This window comes from Rhinoderma darwinii, unplaced genomic scaffold, assembly GCF_050947455.1.
Source record: "Rhinoderma darwinii isolate aRhiDar2 unplaced genomic scaffold, aRhiDar2.hap1 Scaffold_541, whole genome shotgun sequence".
In the NCBI taxonomy this organism is placed as follows: Eukaryota; Metazoa; Chordata; class Amphibia; order Anura; family Rhinodermatidae; genus Rhinoderma; species Rhinoderma darwinii.
Window position 1 is genome coordinate 125324 of NW_027464091.1, and position 16793 is coordinate 142116.

The window sequence follows — 16793 nt, forward strand, 5'->3', positions numbered from 1 at the left end:
GGAGCACGGACGTCTTATACCACACCCAGATGTACCGTATCGCCATGTCCAGGATGCGTTATGAGGCAATACTTCGCTTCTTACATTATACGGATAATGAGCAGTGCCCACCCCGAGAGGACAAGAGAGATGTCCTTGTATTGACAACAATACATGGCCACACCAGTACCCATGTACCTGTACGAGGTACCAGTACAGAGATCCCCAAACCAGACTGCATCCTGGACTACAATAGGTACATGGGAGGGGTTGACTTGTCAGATCAAGTCCTGAAGCCGTACAGCGCCATGCGGAAATCGAGGTTGCGCTATAAGAAGCTGGCCGTGCACATCATACAGATGGCATTGTACAATGCGTACGTGCTACATCGATGTGCAGGCCAGAGGGGAACTTTCCTGGAATTTCATGAGGTGGTTATCAAGAATCTAATCTTTAAAGACCAAGACGAGGGAGCACCCAGTACTTCTGGAAGCGAGGCCACACGCATCGTACAAGGGCAACACTTTCCAGGAGAAGTTCCCCAAACTGGCAAGAAGGGAAAAAGTCAAAAGAGGTGCAGAGTCTGCTTAAAGAGGGGGAAAGGGAGGCAAACAATATACCAATGCGACACGTGTCCCGAAAAACCAGGGCTCTGTATGAAAGATTGTTTTCAAATTTATCATACAGCCCTTAATTTTTAATTTACCCTGTGGATACACTCCGCACAGCTTATCCCCCTCATCTTTCCCTTCTGAGCCCTGCCGTGTGCCCAGGCAGCTAATAACAGCCACATGTAGGGTATTGCCGTACCCGGGAGAACCCACATTACAGCTTATGGGGTGTATATCTCCGGTGGCACATGCTGGACACCATATCGGACACTGACATGCCATATATATATATAAAATTGCAAATCTCACTCTGCACCATCTGCTGGGCATTATCTTTTACACAGTACCTGTGGGGTCAAAATGCTCACTACACCTCTAGATGAATGTCTTAAGGGGTGTAAATTTTAAAATGGGGTCACTTCTCGGGGGTTTCAACTGTACTGATACCTCAGGGGCTTCTGCATACATGACTTGGCACGAGAAAAGCTCCAGTTGGCCAAATGGTGGTCCTTTCCTTCTGAGCCCTGCCATGTGCCCATGCAGCTAATAACAGCCACATGTAGGGTATTGCCGTACCCGGGAGAACCCACATTACAGCTTATGGGGTGTATATCTCCGGTGGCTCATGCTGGACACCATATCGGACACTGACATGGCATATATATATATATAGAAAATTGCAAATCTCACTCTGCACCATCTGCTGCGAATTATCTTTTACACAGTACCTGTGGGGTCAAAATGCTCACTACACCTCTAGATGACCGTCTTAAGGGGTGTAGTTTTTAAAATGGGGTCACTTCTCGGTGCTTTCAACTGTACTGGTACCTCAGGGGCTTCTGCATACATGACTTAGCACCAGAAAAGCTCCAGTAGGCCAAATGGTTGTCCTTTCCTTCTGAGCCCTGTCGTGCGCCCAGGTAGCTAATAACAGCTACATGTTGGGTATTGCCGAATCCCGGGAGAACCCACATTACAGCTTATGCGGTGTATATTTCCGGTGGCACATGCTGAGCACACTATATCGGACACTGACATGCCATATACACTACCGTTCAAAAGTTTGGGGTCACCCAAACAATTTTGTGTTTTCCATGAAAACTCACACTTATATTTATCAAATGAGTTGCAAAATGACTAGACAATATAGTCAAGACATTGAAAAGGTTAGAAATAATGATTTTTATTTCAAATAATAATTTTCTCCTTCAAACTTTGCTTTCGTCAAAGAATGCTCCATTTGCATCAATTACAGCATTGCAGACCTTTGGCATTCTAGCTGTTAATTTGCTGAGGTAATCGGGACAAATTTCACCCCATGCTTCCAGAAGCCCCTCCCACAAGTTGGATTGGCTTGATGGGCACTTCTTGCGTACCATACGGTCAAGCTGCTCCCACAACAGCTCTATGGGTTTGAGATCTGGTGACTGCTGCCTGCTTCTTCCCTAAATAGTTCTTGCATAATTTGGAGGTGTGCTTTGTGTCATTGTCCTGTTGTAGGATGAAATTGGCTCCAATCAAGCGCTGTCCACAGGGTATGGCATGGCGTTGCAAAATGGAGGGATAGCCTTCCTTATTCAAAATCCCCTTTACCTTGTACAAATCTCCCACTGTACCAGCACCAAAGCAACGCCAGACCATCATATTACCTCCACCATGCTTGGCAGATGGCGTCAGGCACTCTTCCAGCATCTTTTCAGTTGTTCTGCGTCTCACAAATGTTCTTCTGTGTGATCCAAACACCTCAAACTTCGATTCGTCTGTCCATAACACTTTTTTCCAATCTTCCTCTGTCCAATGTCTGTGTGCTTTTGCCCATATTAATCTTTTCCTTTTATTAGCCAGTCTCAGATATGGCTTTTTCTTTGCCACTCTGCCCTGGAGTCCAGCATCCCGGAGTCACCTCTTCAGTGTAGACATTGACACTGGCGTTTTGCGGGTACTATTTAATGAAGCTGCCAGTTGAGGACCTGTGAGGCGTCTATTTCTCAAAGTAGAGACTCTAATGTACTTGTCTTGTTGCTCAGTTGTGCAGTGGGGCCTCCCACTTCTCTTTCTACTCTGGTTAGAGCCTGTTTGTGCTGTCCTCTGAAGGGAGTAGTACACACTGTTGTAGGAAATCTTCAGTTTCTTGGCAATTTCTCGCATGGAGTAGCCTTCATTTCTAAGAACAAGAATAGACTGTCGAGTTTCACATGAAAGCTCTCTTTTTCTAGCCATTTTGAGAGTTTAATCGAACCCACAAATGTAATGCTTCAGATTCTCAACTAGCTCAAAGGAAGGGCAGTTTTATAGCTCCTCTAAACAGCAAAACTGTTTACAGCGGTGCTAACATAATTGCACAAGGGTTTTCAAGTGTTTTCTAATCATCCATTAGCCTTCTAACACAGTTAGCAAACACAATGTACCATTAGAACACTGGAGTGATGGTTGCTGGAAATGGGCCTCTCTACACTTATGTAGATATTGCATTAAAAAACAGACGTTTGCAGCTAGAATAGTAATTTACCACATTAACAATGTATAGAGTGTATTTCTGATTAATTTAACCCCTTAACGCTCCATGATCTACTATTAGGTCATGCTAACTGTAGCGTTCGCGCTCAGTGACCTAATAGTAGGTCATGGAGTAAACACGGCGCCGTTCGCGCGGGGCGCGTTCATGAGCTGTGATAGCTGCTGTTTCCGACAGCAGACTATCACTGCTCAATGTGCCGGGACCGATCGCGGAGTTCCCCGCCGATTAACCCCTCAGAAGCCGCGTTCAATAGCGATCGCGGCTTCTTAAGGGTTAATCCGCCATCGCCGGCCTGCTACACGATAGCGGCCGGCGATGGTGACTATGGCAACCGGACACCAAACAATGGCGTCCGGCTATGCCATAGACGGAAGCCTAGTGGGTCCTGACAACGTCAGGACCCACTATGCTTGCTGTCAGTGAGTAGCTGACAGTTCTAATACACTGCACTACGCATGTAGTGCAGTGTATTAGAATAGCGATCAGGGCCTCCTGCCCTCAAGTCCCCTAGTGGGACAAAGTAATACAGTTAAAAAAAAGTTAAAAAAAGATGTGTAAAAATAAGAAAATAAAAGTTTTAAAAGTAATAAAAGTAAAAGTCCCACTTTTTCCCTTATCAGTCTTTATTATTAATAAAAATATATAAACAAACAAATAAACTATACATAATTGGTATCGCCGCGTCCGTAACGGCCTGAACTACAAAATTATTTTGTTATTTATCCCGCACGGTGAACGCCGTAAATAAAAATATTAATAAACCGTACCAGAATCACAATTGTTTGGTCACTTCACCTCCCAAAAAATGGAATAAAAAGAGATCAAAAAGTCGCATGTACCTAAAAATGGTCCTGATCGAAACTACAGTTCGTTACGCAAAAAATAAGTCCTCGCACGGCTTTATTGATTGAAAAATAAAAACGTTATGGCTCTTAGAATAAGGTAACACGAAAAGTGAATGATTGTTTACAAAACGTATTTTATTGTGCAAACGCCATAAAACATTAAAAAAAAATATAAACATCTGTTATCGCCGTAATCGTATCGCCCCGCAGAATAAAGTGAATATGTCATTTATAGCGGACGGTGCACACAGTAAAAAAAAAAGAATAAAAAAACAATAGTAGAATTGCTGTTTATTAGTCACCACGCCACCTAAAAATAGAATAAAAACTGATGAAAAAGCCGCATGCACCCCAAGAAAACTACAATGGATTCCTCAAGGTCTCTAGTTTCCAAAATGCTGTCACTTTTGGGGGGTTTCCAATGTTTTGGCACCACAAGACCTCTTCAAACCGGACATGGTGCCTAATAAAGAGAGGGCTCATAATCCACTAGGTGCTCCTTTGCTTCTGAGGCCGGTGCTTCAGTCCATTACTGCTCTAGGGCCACATGTGGGATATTTCTCAAAACTGCAGAATCTGGGCAAGAAGAATTGAGTTGCGTTTCTCTGATAAATCCTTTTGTGTTATAAAAAAAATGGTATAAAGAAGATTTTCTGACAAAAAAAAAAAAGTAAATTTCACCTCTACTTTGCTCTAAATTTCTGTGAAACACCTAAAGGGTTCATAAACTTTCTAAATGCTGTTGTGAATACTTTGAGGGGTCTAGTTTCTAAAATGGGGTGTTTGATGGGGGTTTCTAATATATAGTCCCCTCAAAGCAACTTCAGAACTGAACTGGAACCTAAAAAAATAAATAAATGAGACAATACTTCGCTTCTCACATTATACTGATAATGAGCCGTGCCCACCCCGAGATGACCCCAGTTTTGACCGTTTGTATAAACGGAGACCCCTATTAGACCGTTTCAGTGCCCGGTTTTCCCAAGCATACACCCCCGAGAAGTGTTTTTCTATTGATGAGTCCCTGGTACATTTTAAAGGGAGGGTTCAATTCCGCCAGTACCTGCCGGGTAAGAGGGCAAGGTATGGCGTGAAGATGCATAAGCTGTGCGAGAGTGCATCAGGGTATACCTACAGATTTAGGATATATGAAGGAAAGGCCACCCCCAAACCAGACTGCATCCTGGACTACAATAGGTACATGGGAGGGGTGGACTTGTCAAATCAAGTCCTGAAGCCCTACAGCGCCATGATGTGTGGTATAAGAAGCTGGCCGGGCACATCATACAGATGGCTTTGTACAATGCGTACGTGCTACGTCGATGTGCAGGCCAGAGGGGAACTTTCCTGGAATTTCAAGATCTAATCTTTAGGGACCAGGAAGGGGGGGCACCCAGTACTTCTGGAAGCGAGGCCACACGCATCATACCAGGGCAACACTTTCCAGGAGAAGTTCCCCAAACCGGTGGAAAGGGAAAAAGTCAAAAGAGGTGCAGAGTCTGCTATAAGAGGGGGATAAGGAAGAACACAATATACCAATGTGACACGTGTCCCGAAAAACCAGGGCTCTGTATAAAAGATTGTTTTAAAATGTATCATACATCCCTTGATTTTTAATTTACCCTGATGCACTCCGCACAGCTTACCCCCCTCATCTTTCCCTTCTGAGCCCTGCCGTATGCCCAGGCAGCTGATAACAGCCACATGTAGGTTATTGCCGTACCCAGGAGAACCCACATTACAATTTAAGGGGTGTATATCTCCGGTGGCTCATGCTGGGTACACTATATTGGACACTGAAATGGCATATATATATATATATATAAAATTGCAAATCTCACACTGCACCATCTGCTGCGCATTATCTTTTACACAGTACCTGTGGGGTCAAAATGCTCACTACACCTCTAGATGAATGTCTTAAGGGGTGTAGTTTTTAAAATGGGGACACTTCTCGGGGGTTTCAACTGTACTGGTACCTCAGGGGCTTCTGCATACATGACTTAGCACCAGAAAAGCTCCAGTAGGTCAAATGGTGGTCCTTCCCTTCTAAGCCCTGCCGTGTGCCCAGGCAGCTGATAACAGCCACATGTAGGGTATTGCCGTACCCAGGAGAACCCACATTACAATTTAAGGGGTGTATATCTCCGGTGGCGCATGCTGGGCACACTATATCGGACACTGACATGCCATATATATATATAAAATTGCAAATCTCACTCTGCACCATCTGCTGCGCATTATCTTTTACACAGTACCTGTGGGGTCAAAATGCTCACTACACCTCTAGATGAATATCTTAAGGGGTGTAGTTTTTAAAATGGGGTCACTTCTCGGGGGTTTCAACTGTACTGGTACCTCAGGGGCTTCTGCATACATGACTTAGCACCAGAAAAGCTCCAGTAGGCCAAATGGGTGTCCTTTCCTTCTGAGCCATCCCATGGGCCCAAACGGCAGTTTATCACCACAAATGGGGTATTGCCGCACTAAGGACAAATTGGGCAACAAAATGGGGTATGTTGTTCCCTGTGAAAATAAGAAATTTTGATCAAAAATGACATCTTATTGGAAAAAATATCATTTTTTTCATTTCACAGCCCAATTCAAATAGGTGCTGTGAAAAAACTGTGCGGTCAAAATGATAACAAAAACCATAAATGAATTCCTTGAGGGATGTAGTTTCCAAAATGGGGTCACTTCTGGTGGGTTTCCATTGCTTTGATACCTCTGGGGCTCTGCAAATGCGACATGGCACCCGAAAACCAATCCAGCAAAATCTGGACTCCAACAAACACATAGCGCTCCTTTCCGTCTGAGCCCTCCCATGGGCCCAAACGGCAGTTTATCACCACAAATGGGGTATTGCCGCACTAAGGACAAATTGGGCAACAAAATGGGGTATGTTGTTCCCTGTGAAAATAAGAAATTTTGATCAAAAATGACATCTTATTGGAAAAAATATCATTTTTTTCATTTCACAGCCCAATTCAAATAGGTGCTGTGAAAAAACTGAAAACCAACCCAAGAAAATATGATCGACTACAGCACAAATGTAGAGAAAAATACAAATAATTCTTTATTGGAATAAAAACATGAGACAGATAAAAATGGAAATAGGGGATGAGTCACACAGTAAAAAAGGACGTCTGATCAGTCAAACATGCCAGGTATGGATATTGTGTCCACGTATTGTGTTATAGCAAATAGAAGTAAATGCATGTAGTCACATAAGGAGCCGTGTCTAATGAAAAACAGCACGGATTCAATCAAGGTACATCAAATGACAACAGCACAAATAGCAGAGAGGTAAAAAACAGGTGCCGATAGCTGTGGTAATTACCAAGTACGTATATACCATCAATAATAATTACAAATAGTTACCAATGTAATATGCACCAAGTAGTGCCAGAGTGTGCTTGAGATCAGAAGATGACCAGAAATGATGAGCATAATGGAGCTGTATTTGCTACACAGGACAGAAAAGATAACACTACATACCAGTGGACATGATGGGAACAGGGATGAAACGTCCTAACCCGACGCGCGTTTCGGCGATTGCCTTCGTCCGGGGTTAGGGTCACAACTACTTGTGCCCGCCTATATATAGTGTAGAGCCATGTCCATGTGTGTAATTAGATGATGTAAGAAGAGGTATCATGGACCGGATGTGGAGAGTCGGCGTCTGATGCGGGGTACCAAGATGGCGCTGCCCCACTTCCTGCACCACGTCATCAGAGAGGATGTGAGGCGGCGAGGACTGATCACGCCCCCCACATCCTGCTCCAATCATAGACAGCGGACGGAAGAGGTCAGGGCCACTCCCCCCCCCCCCGAGGGAAATCTGTAGTTATACAGAGTGTCCATGTCATCAGCGCACTGCCACAGATCTCATGTATGCCAGAAGAGGATTAAACAAGATAGATGTTTAAGCTGAATAGTACAGCCAGAGTATATGTTACAGATAATACAATAAAATATCTAAATGTGCCGATGCAAACATAAAAAAATCAATCACAAAGGGTGAAGGATAATAAGTGAAAGTGTGAATGGAGTGGAGTGAGATACAGTGTGGTGAAGTGAATGAATGACGAGTAAGGGGAATGAGTGAAATGAGATAGGAGAAAGTTTGTGCCTGGATATTACAAAGTAAATGGACCAGTTGGTGAAACATGAAAAGTGTACGACGGTACCGAAAAAAATAAAGGGACCGATAATGTGATAGCAAAATATGTGAATACGAGGTCAACAGGCTGACAGTTTTTGACTGTGATGCAAACTATACTAAATGCACATGACAAAATAGTGTGTGAAGGAAATTAAATTTATACGCATATGAACATATCGTACAATACACCATAAGCATATGAACATATCGTGCAATACACCATAAGCATACTATATTTAAAGGAAACAGGTCGTCAGTCACATAAAGAGACCATGCTAAAATCTATGCATATAATACATATGCGACGTAAAAGTAAAACGCAATATGTGTATAAAATTAATATTAAAATCACATAACAATAAAATGCATATATGAATGCAAGAAAAACATATCAAATAAATTCTCGTTCTTATTTCCTCATTGTCCTCTATTTGGAACTTTGACTGTGGTCCAATCGGTAGCCTCCTCTGGTGGTCACTGTGAATGATACCATGGCTCTGTATATATAAATGGACAGAAAGAGGGTAGTTAGTGCTAAAAAGTGACACAGAAAATGAGGAAAGGGTAAAAACCAAGACCCATGACAGGAGTCAATGGCTACAAAAACAGAGCGAAGCTCAGAGATTCATTTAGTCCATGTGGAAACATTGTCCCAAGAGTCCAGATCCAGCGAGTCTCGCATTGTGCAAGCTTTTGTTTTATGGCCCCACCTCTCGTGCCACAAATTATATGGTCAATTCCCCTCACCTTTAGTTTTGAGGGGTCGCAGGAGTGATGCAATTTAAAATGCCGAGCCACAGGTTTCAAGTTCACCAAATTATCTGCCCCTGATGCCCGCTTAATGTCGGCCATATGTTCTCGTACACGGACCTTTAGCTCCCTGGAAGTGAGACCGACATAAATTTTTGGACAAGGACAAACTGCATAGTACACGACAGATTTGGTGGTACATGTAATAGAATGAGTTATATTGAAGGTCTTACTACCTGAGGCATTAGTGAAGGTGCTTGTTTTTTCTACATTGGGGCACGCGACACATTGTCCACAAGGCTTACAACCCCATTTTGGACCCTTGGTCCCAAATGGGTATTTTGATTTTGTTTGATCATAATGACTTTTGACTAGATGATCTTTTAAATTTTTGGATCGTCTAGCTGTAACACTAGGATATTTCGTGATGAACCTATCCAAAGTGGGATCAGATAGTAAGATCGGCCAGTACCTCTTTAGGATTTCTCTCATCTGTTGCCATCGTGAGTGATATCCAGTGATGAATCTCACCTGGTGGAGTTTATCTGTCTTTTGCTTAGGAAACAACAAGTCATCCCTCGGTGTGCGCTTTGCCCTTTGGTAGGCTTTTTTAATGGATCTCCTGCTGTAACCCCGTTCCAAAAATCGGTCTTTGAGATCATCTGCCTGTCTTTCGAATAATGGATCAGAGGAGCATATTCTCCTTATTCGCAAAAATTGCCCAATGGGAACCGCTTGGATGGTCTGCGGGGGATGAGATGAAGAAGAATGTAGTAATGCATTCACAGAAGTTTCCTTGCGAAAAACATCGCTATGCAGGAAACCCTGTTCATCAGTGAAAATTTTGACATCCAAGAAATCCAGACAACTGGGATGTGCTTTATAAGTAAATTTTAAATTTACATCGTTTGTATTCAACCCAATCATAAATGAATCAAGATCCACATGTGTGCCCTTCCAGATGACCAGAATGTCATCAATGTAACGGGTCCAAAGAAGGACCCGTGCCATTGAGTCATTCCCGTCATCTGAAAAGAGATCTCTCTCCCACAGCCCCAGGAACAGGTTTGCGTACGATGGTGCACATGCTGCCCCCATGGCTGTTCCCTGGAGCTGTAGGTAGAAACAACCGTTGAATACAAAAAAGTTGTGTGTTAGGACAAACTCAAGCATCTGAATGATGAATGAGCAGAGTGATTTGTCCAATTCTGACATAGATAGAAAATATTTGACTGCCCTTATCCCGTCTTCATGCTTAATGCATGTGTACAGGGATTCCACATCAATGGTCACAAGGAGCATATCATTGTCAATGCTGACACCGCTGATCTTCTGCAGCAAATCGGCCGTATCACGAATGTATGATAGTAAATTAATTACAAGGTTTTTGAGATGGAAATCAATGAATTTACAGATCCCCTCCGTGAGGCTGCCCCTACCTGAGATAATGGGCCTTCCTGGTGGGATCTTTTCATTTTTGTGGATCTTGGGTAATAGATACAGGGTTGTTACGGTTGGCTCATCCATTGAAAGTGCCGTATATAGTTCTTTGGAGATGGTGTTATCTTCTACTGCCTGCAGAAGTCTGGCCTGTAACTCTGATCTAAAGGACAGCAGGGGGTTAAAAGTTAATTTCTTGTAACATTGTTTATTCCTCAACTGTCGATTCACCTCTGCCTCATACATGACACACGGCCAGACCACCACATTTCCCCCCTTATCCGCCGCCTTAAATACCACATCGTTGATTTTTTGTAATTGTTTGAGGCTGCTTCTCTCTGAGGGAGTTAGGTTATCATTTTTAATGTGCCTTGGAATGTTCCAAAATTCCTGGGTCACTGTTTTAATAAACAGATCAACAGCGGGGCATAAGCTAAGGGCAGGGAACTTCTTGGATTTAGTACGGATGCACACTGGAATATTACCTGCAACATCGTCAATCTTGTGCTCATCCAATAGATCCTCTAAAACTTTAAGTGCCTGTTGTTCCTCTAAAGTTGGAAAGTGTTCGCTGTCCACTGGTTTATCAAACCATTTTTTAAAGATGAGTGAACGGCCGAAGATGTGTAGGTCTTTCACTGCAGAGAATATGTCAAAACCAGCACTTGGTGAAAACGTCAAGCCTTTGGTTATTAGTTCTAGATCGATATTAGAAAATACGTGTGTTGACAGATTAATTACCTTCAAACTGCTGCTCTGATCCCGTACATCTAGCCGCTTTCTATTGGCCACTTGTCTCTGTGCCATTTTCCTTTTAGGGCGAGTATTGAAGTTGGGTCTATGGGACATGTGATCTGTTTCACTCTGGGAAGACACAGAGGAAATTGAGGGAGTACGGCTACGGCCTCCTGGGGCATGCTTTCTTCTCCACCTATATACCTTATTATTTTGGAAGTCTCCGATGTCTCTAGAGAATTTCTCAGATTTAGTGTCTTGAATGTCTTTTTCCCATTCAACAAATTGGGCATCAAGATTGTGTTTAAACTTGACCATACTATCTGTGGACATGAGTGGAAAAAATTGAGCCTGGACATTTTCTATTTCTTCATCCATCGACACTATCATTTTCTGGTTGAGGTCAACCAGAAGCTCCATGAATTTCCTCGAGCTCTGGTTACACACCTCTTCCCATTTAGACGTAAACTCTTCCTCAATAATGGGGAAGGAAGGGAAGATTTGAATTCTCAGACCCCTTGGGACAAGGTTTCTCTGGATGTAATTTTCCAGGAAGGTTTTATTCCACCACACTTTCATGTTCTCACAGAGCTCAATACCACGGGCCCCATGGATTATAAAGCCAGGGAACGTGCCTGGCGATCCCAGATGGAACAGGTTTTCAAGGATGAGTCCCCAGTATTTGGTTTTAATGTTTGCAGAAATGTCAGCGAGGTTCAGAGTAAATACACAAATCTGTTACACCGCCGCATGAAAGTGTGGTGGAATAAAACCTTCCTGGAAAATTACATCCAGAGAAACCTTGTCCCAAGGGGTCTGAGAATTCAAATCTTCCCTTCCTTCCCCATTATTGAGGAAGAGTTTACGTCTAAATGGGAAGAGGTGTGTAACCAGAGCTCGAGGAAATTCATGGAGCTTCTGCTTGACCTCAACCAGAAAATGATAGTGTCGATGGATGAAGAAATAGAAAATGTCCAGGCTCAATTTTTTCCACTCATGTCCACAGATAGTATGGTCAAGTTTAAACACAATCTTGATGCCCAATTTGTTGAATGGGAAAAAGACATTCAAGACACTAAATCTAAGAAATTCTCTAGAGACATCGGAGACTTCCAAAATAATAAGGTATATAGGTGGAGAAGAAATCATGCCCCAGGAGGCCGTAGCCGTACTCCCTCAATTTCCTCTGTGTCTTCCCAGAGTGAAACAGATCACATGTCCCATAGACCCAACTTCAATACTCGCCCTAAAAGGAAAATGGCACAGAGACAAGTGGCCAATAGAAAGCGGCTAGATGTACGGGATCAGAGCAGCAGTTTGAAGGTAATTAATCTGTCAACACACGTATTTTCTAATATCGATCTAGAACTAATAACCAAAGGCTTGACGTTTTCACCAAGTGCTGGTTTTGACATATTCTCTGCAGTGAAAGACCTACACATCTTCGGCCGTTCACTCATCTTTAAAAAATGGTTTGATAAACCAGTGGACAGCGAACACTTTCCAACTTTAGAGGAACAACAGGCACTTAAAGTTTTAGAGGATCTATTGGATGAGCACAAGATTGACGATGTTGCAGGTAATATTCCAGTGTGCATCCGTACTAAATCCAAGAAGTTCCCTGCCCTTAGCTTATGCCCCGCTGTTGATCTGTTTATTAAAACAGTGACCCAGGAATTTTGGAACATTCCAAGGCACATTAAAAATGATAACCTAACTCCCTCAGAGAGAAGCAGCCTCAAACAATTACAAAAAATCAACGATGTGGTATTTAAGGCGGCGGATAAGGGGGGAAATGTGGTGGTCTGGCCGTGTGTCATGTATGAGGCAGAGGTGAATCGACAGTTGAGGAATAAACAATGTTACAAGAAATTAACTTTTAACCCCCTGCTGTCCTTTAGATCAGAGTTACAGGCCAGACTTCTGCAGGCAGTAGAAGATAACACCATCTCCAAAGAACTATATACGGCACTTTCAATGGATGAGCCAACCGTACCAACCCTGTATCTATTACCCAAGATCCACAAAAATGAAAAGATCCCACCAGGAAGGCCCATTATCTCAGGTAGGGGCAGCCTCACGGAGGGGATCTGTAAATTCATTGATTTCCATCTCAAAAACCTTGTAATTAATTTACCATCATACATTCGTGATACGGCCGATTTGCTGCAGAAGATCAGCGGTGTCAGCATTGACAATGATATGCTCCTTGTGACCATTGATGTGGAATCCCTGTACACATGCATTAAGCATGAAGACGGGATAAGGGCAGTCAAATATTTTCTATCTATGTCAGAATTGGACAAATCACTCTGCTCATTCATCATTCAGATGCTTGAGTTTGTCCTAACACACAACTTTTTTGTATTCAACGGTTGTTTCTACCTACAGCTCCAGGGAACAGCCATGGGGGCAGCATGTGCACCATCGTACGCAAACCTGTTCCTGGGGCTGTGGGAGAGAGATCTCTTTTCAGATGACGGGAATGACTCAATGGCACGGGTCCTTCTTTGGACCCGTTACATTGATGACATTCTGGTCATCTGGAAGGGCACACATGTGGATCTTGATTCATTTATGATTGGGTTGAATACAAACGATGTAAATTTAAAATGTACTTATAAAGCACATCCCAGTTGTCTGGATTTCTTGGATGTCAAAATTTTCACTGATGAACAGGGTTTCCTGCATAGCGATGTTTTTCGCAAGGAAACTTCTGTGAATGCATTACTACATTCTTCTTCATCTCATCCCCCGCAGACCATCCAAGCGGTTCCCATCGGGCAATTTTTGCGAATAAGGAGAATATGCTCCTCTGATCCATTATTCGAAAGACAGGCAGATGATCTCAAAGACCGATTTTTGGAACGGGGTTACAGCAGGAGATCCATTAAAAAAGCCTACCAAAGGGCAAAGCGCACACCGAGGGATGACTTGTTGTTTCCTAAGCAAAAGACAGATAAACTCCACCAGGTGAGATTCATCACTGGATATCACTCACGATGGCAACAGATGAGAGAAATCCTAAAGAGGTACTGGCCGATCTTACTATCTGATCCCACTTTGGATAGGTTCATCACGAAATATCCTAGTGTTACAGCTAGACGATCCAAAAATTTAAAAGATCATCTAGTCAAAAGTCATTATGATCAAACAAAATCAAAATACCCATTTGGGACCAAGGGTCCAAAATGGGGTTGTAAGCCTTGTGGACAATGTGTCGCGTGCCCCAATGTAGAAAAAACAAGCACCTTCACTAATGCCTCAGGTAGTAAGACCTTCAATATAACTCATTCTATTACATGTACCACCAAAGCTGTCGTGTACTATGCAGTTTGTCCTTGTCCAAAAATTTATGTCGGTCTCACTTCCAGGGAGCTAAAGGTCCGTGTACGAGAACATATGGCCGACATTAAGCGGGCATCAGGGGCAGAGAATTTGGAGAACTTGAAACCTGTGGCTCGGCATTTTAAATTGCATCACTCCTGCGACCCCTCAAAACTAAAGGTGAGGGGAATTGACCATATAATTTGTGGCACGAGAGGTGGGGCCATAAAACAAAAGCTTGCACAATGCGAGACTCGCTGGATCTGGACTCTTGGGACAATGTTTCCACATGGACTAAATGAATCTCTGAGCTTCGCTCCGTTTTTGTAGCCATTGACTCCTGTCATGGGTCTTGGTTTTTACCCTTTCCTCATTTTCTGTGTCACTTTTTAGCACTAACTACCCTCTTTCTGTCCATTTATATATACAGAGCCATGGTATCATTCACAGTGACCACCAGAGGAGGCTACCGATTGGACCACAGTCAAAGTTCCAAATAGAGGACAATGAGGAAATAAGAACGAGAATTTATTTGATATGTTTTTCTTGCATTCATATATGCATTTTATTGTTATGTGATTTTAATATTAATTTTATACACATATTGCGTTTTACTTTTACGTCGCATATGTATTATATGCATAGATTTTAGCATGGTCTCTTTATGTGACTGACGACCTGTTTCCTTTAAATATAGTATGCTTATGGTGTATTGCACGATATGTTCATATGCTTATGGTGTATTGTACGATATGTTCATATGCGTATAAATTTAATTTCCTTCACACACTATTTTGTCATGTGCATTTAGTATAGTTTGCATCACAGTCAAAAACTGTCAGCCTGTTGACCTCGTATTCACATATTTTGCTATCACATTATCGGTCCCTTTATTTTTTTCGGTACCGTCGTACACTTTTCATGTTTCACCAACTGGTCCATTTACTTTGTAATATCCAGGCACAAACTTTCTCCTATCTCATTTCACTCATTCCCCTTACTCGTCATTCATTCACTTCACCACACTGTATCTCACTCCACTCCATTCACACTTTCACTTATTATCCTTCACCCTTTGTGATTGATTTTTTTATGTTTGCATCGGCACATTTAGATATTTTATTGTATTATCTGTAACATATACTCTGGCTGTACTATTCAGCTTAAACATCTATCTTGTTTAATCCTCTTCTGGCATACATGCGATCTGTGGCAGTGCGCTGATGACATGGACACTCTGTATAACTACAGATTTCCCTCGGGGGGGGAGTGGCCCTGACCTCTTCCGTCCGCTGTCTATGATTGGAGCAGGATGTGGGGGGCGTGATCAGTCCTCGCCGCCTCACATCCTCTCTGATGACGTGGTACAGGAAGTGGGGCAGCGCCATCTTGGTACCCCGCATCAGACGCCGACTCTCCACATCCGGTCCATGATACCTCTTCTTACATCATCTAATTACACACATGGACATGGCTCTACACTATATATAGGCGGGCACAAGTAGTTGTGACCCTAACCCCGGACGAAGGCAATCGCCGAAACGCGCGTCGGGTTAGGACGTTTCATCCCTGTTCCCATCATGTCCACTGGTATGTAGTGTTATCTTTTCTGTCCTGTGTAGCAAATACAGCTCCATTATGCTCATCATTTCTGGTCATCTTCTGATCTCAAGCACACTCTGGCACTACTTGGTGCATATTACATTGGTAACTATTTGTAATTATTATTGATGGTATATACGTACTTGGTAATTACCACAGCTATCGGCACCTGTTTTTTACCTCTCTGCTATTTGTGCTGTTGTCATTTGATGTACCTTGATTGAATCCGTGCTGTTTTTCATTAGACACGGCTCCTTATGTGACTACATGCATTTACTTCTATTTGCTATAACACAATACGTGGACACAATATCCATACCTGGCATGTTTGACTGATCAGACGTCCTTTTTTACTGTGTGACTCATCCCCTATTTCCATTTTTATCTGTCTCATGTTTTTATTCCAATAAAGAATTATTTGTATTTTTCTCTACATTTGTGCTGTAGTCGATCATATTTTCTTGGGTTGGTTTTCTGTCAATTTCTGATCGACGCACCAAGTATATCTTGGTTACTTCGTAGGATCCAATATATAGTGCATCTATTACGGCTAGCAATGTTGTCTTACAGTTCATTTGTTGATACTTTCTAGCACTATTTTCCATTGCATCCTATGTGTTGGTATTTTATCGGTCTTGTGCTGTGAAAAAACTGTGCGGTCAAAATGATAACAAAAAACATAAATTAATTCCTTGAGGGGTGTAATTTCCAAAATGGGGTCACTTCTGGTGGGTTTTCATTGTTTTGATACCTCAACACCTCTTCAAACCTGGCATGCTGCCTAAAATATATTCTAATAAAAAAAGAGGCCTCAAAATGCA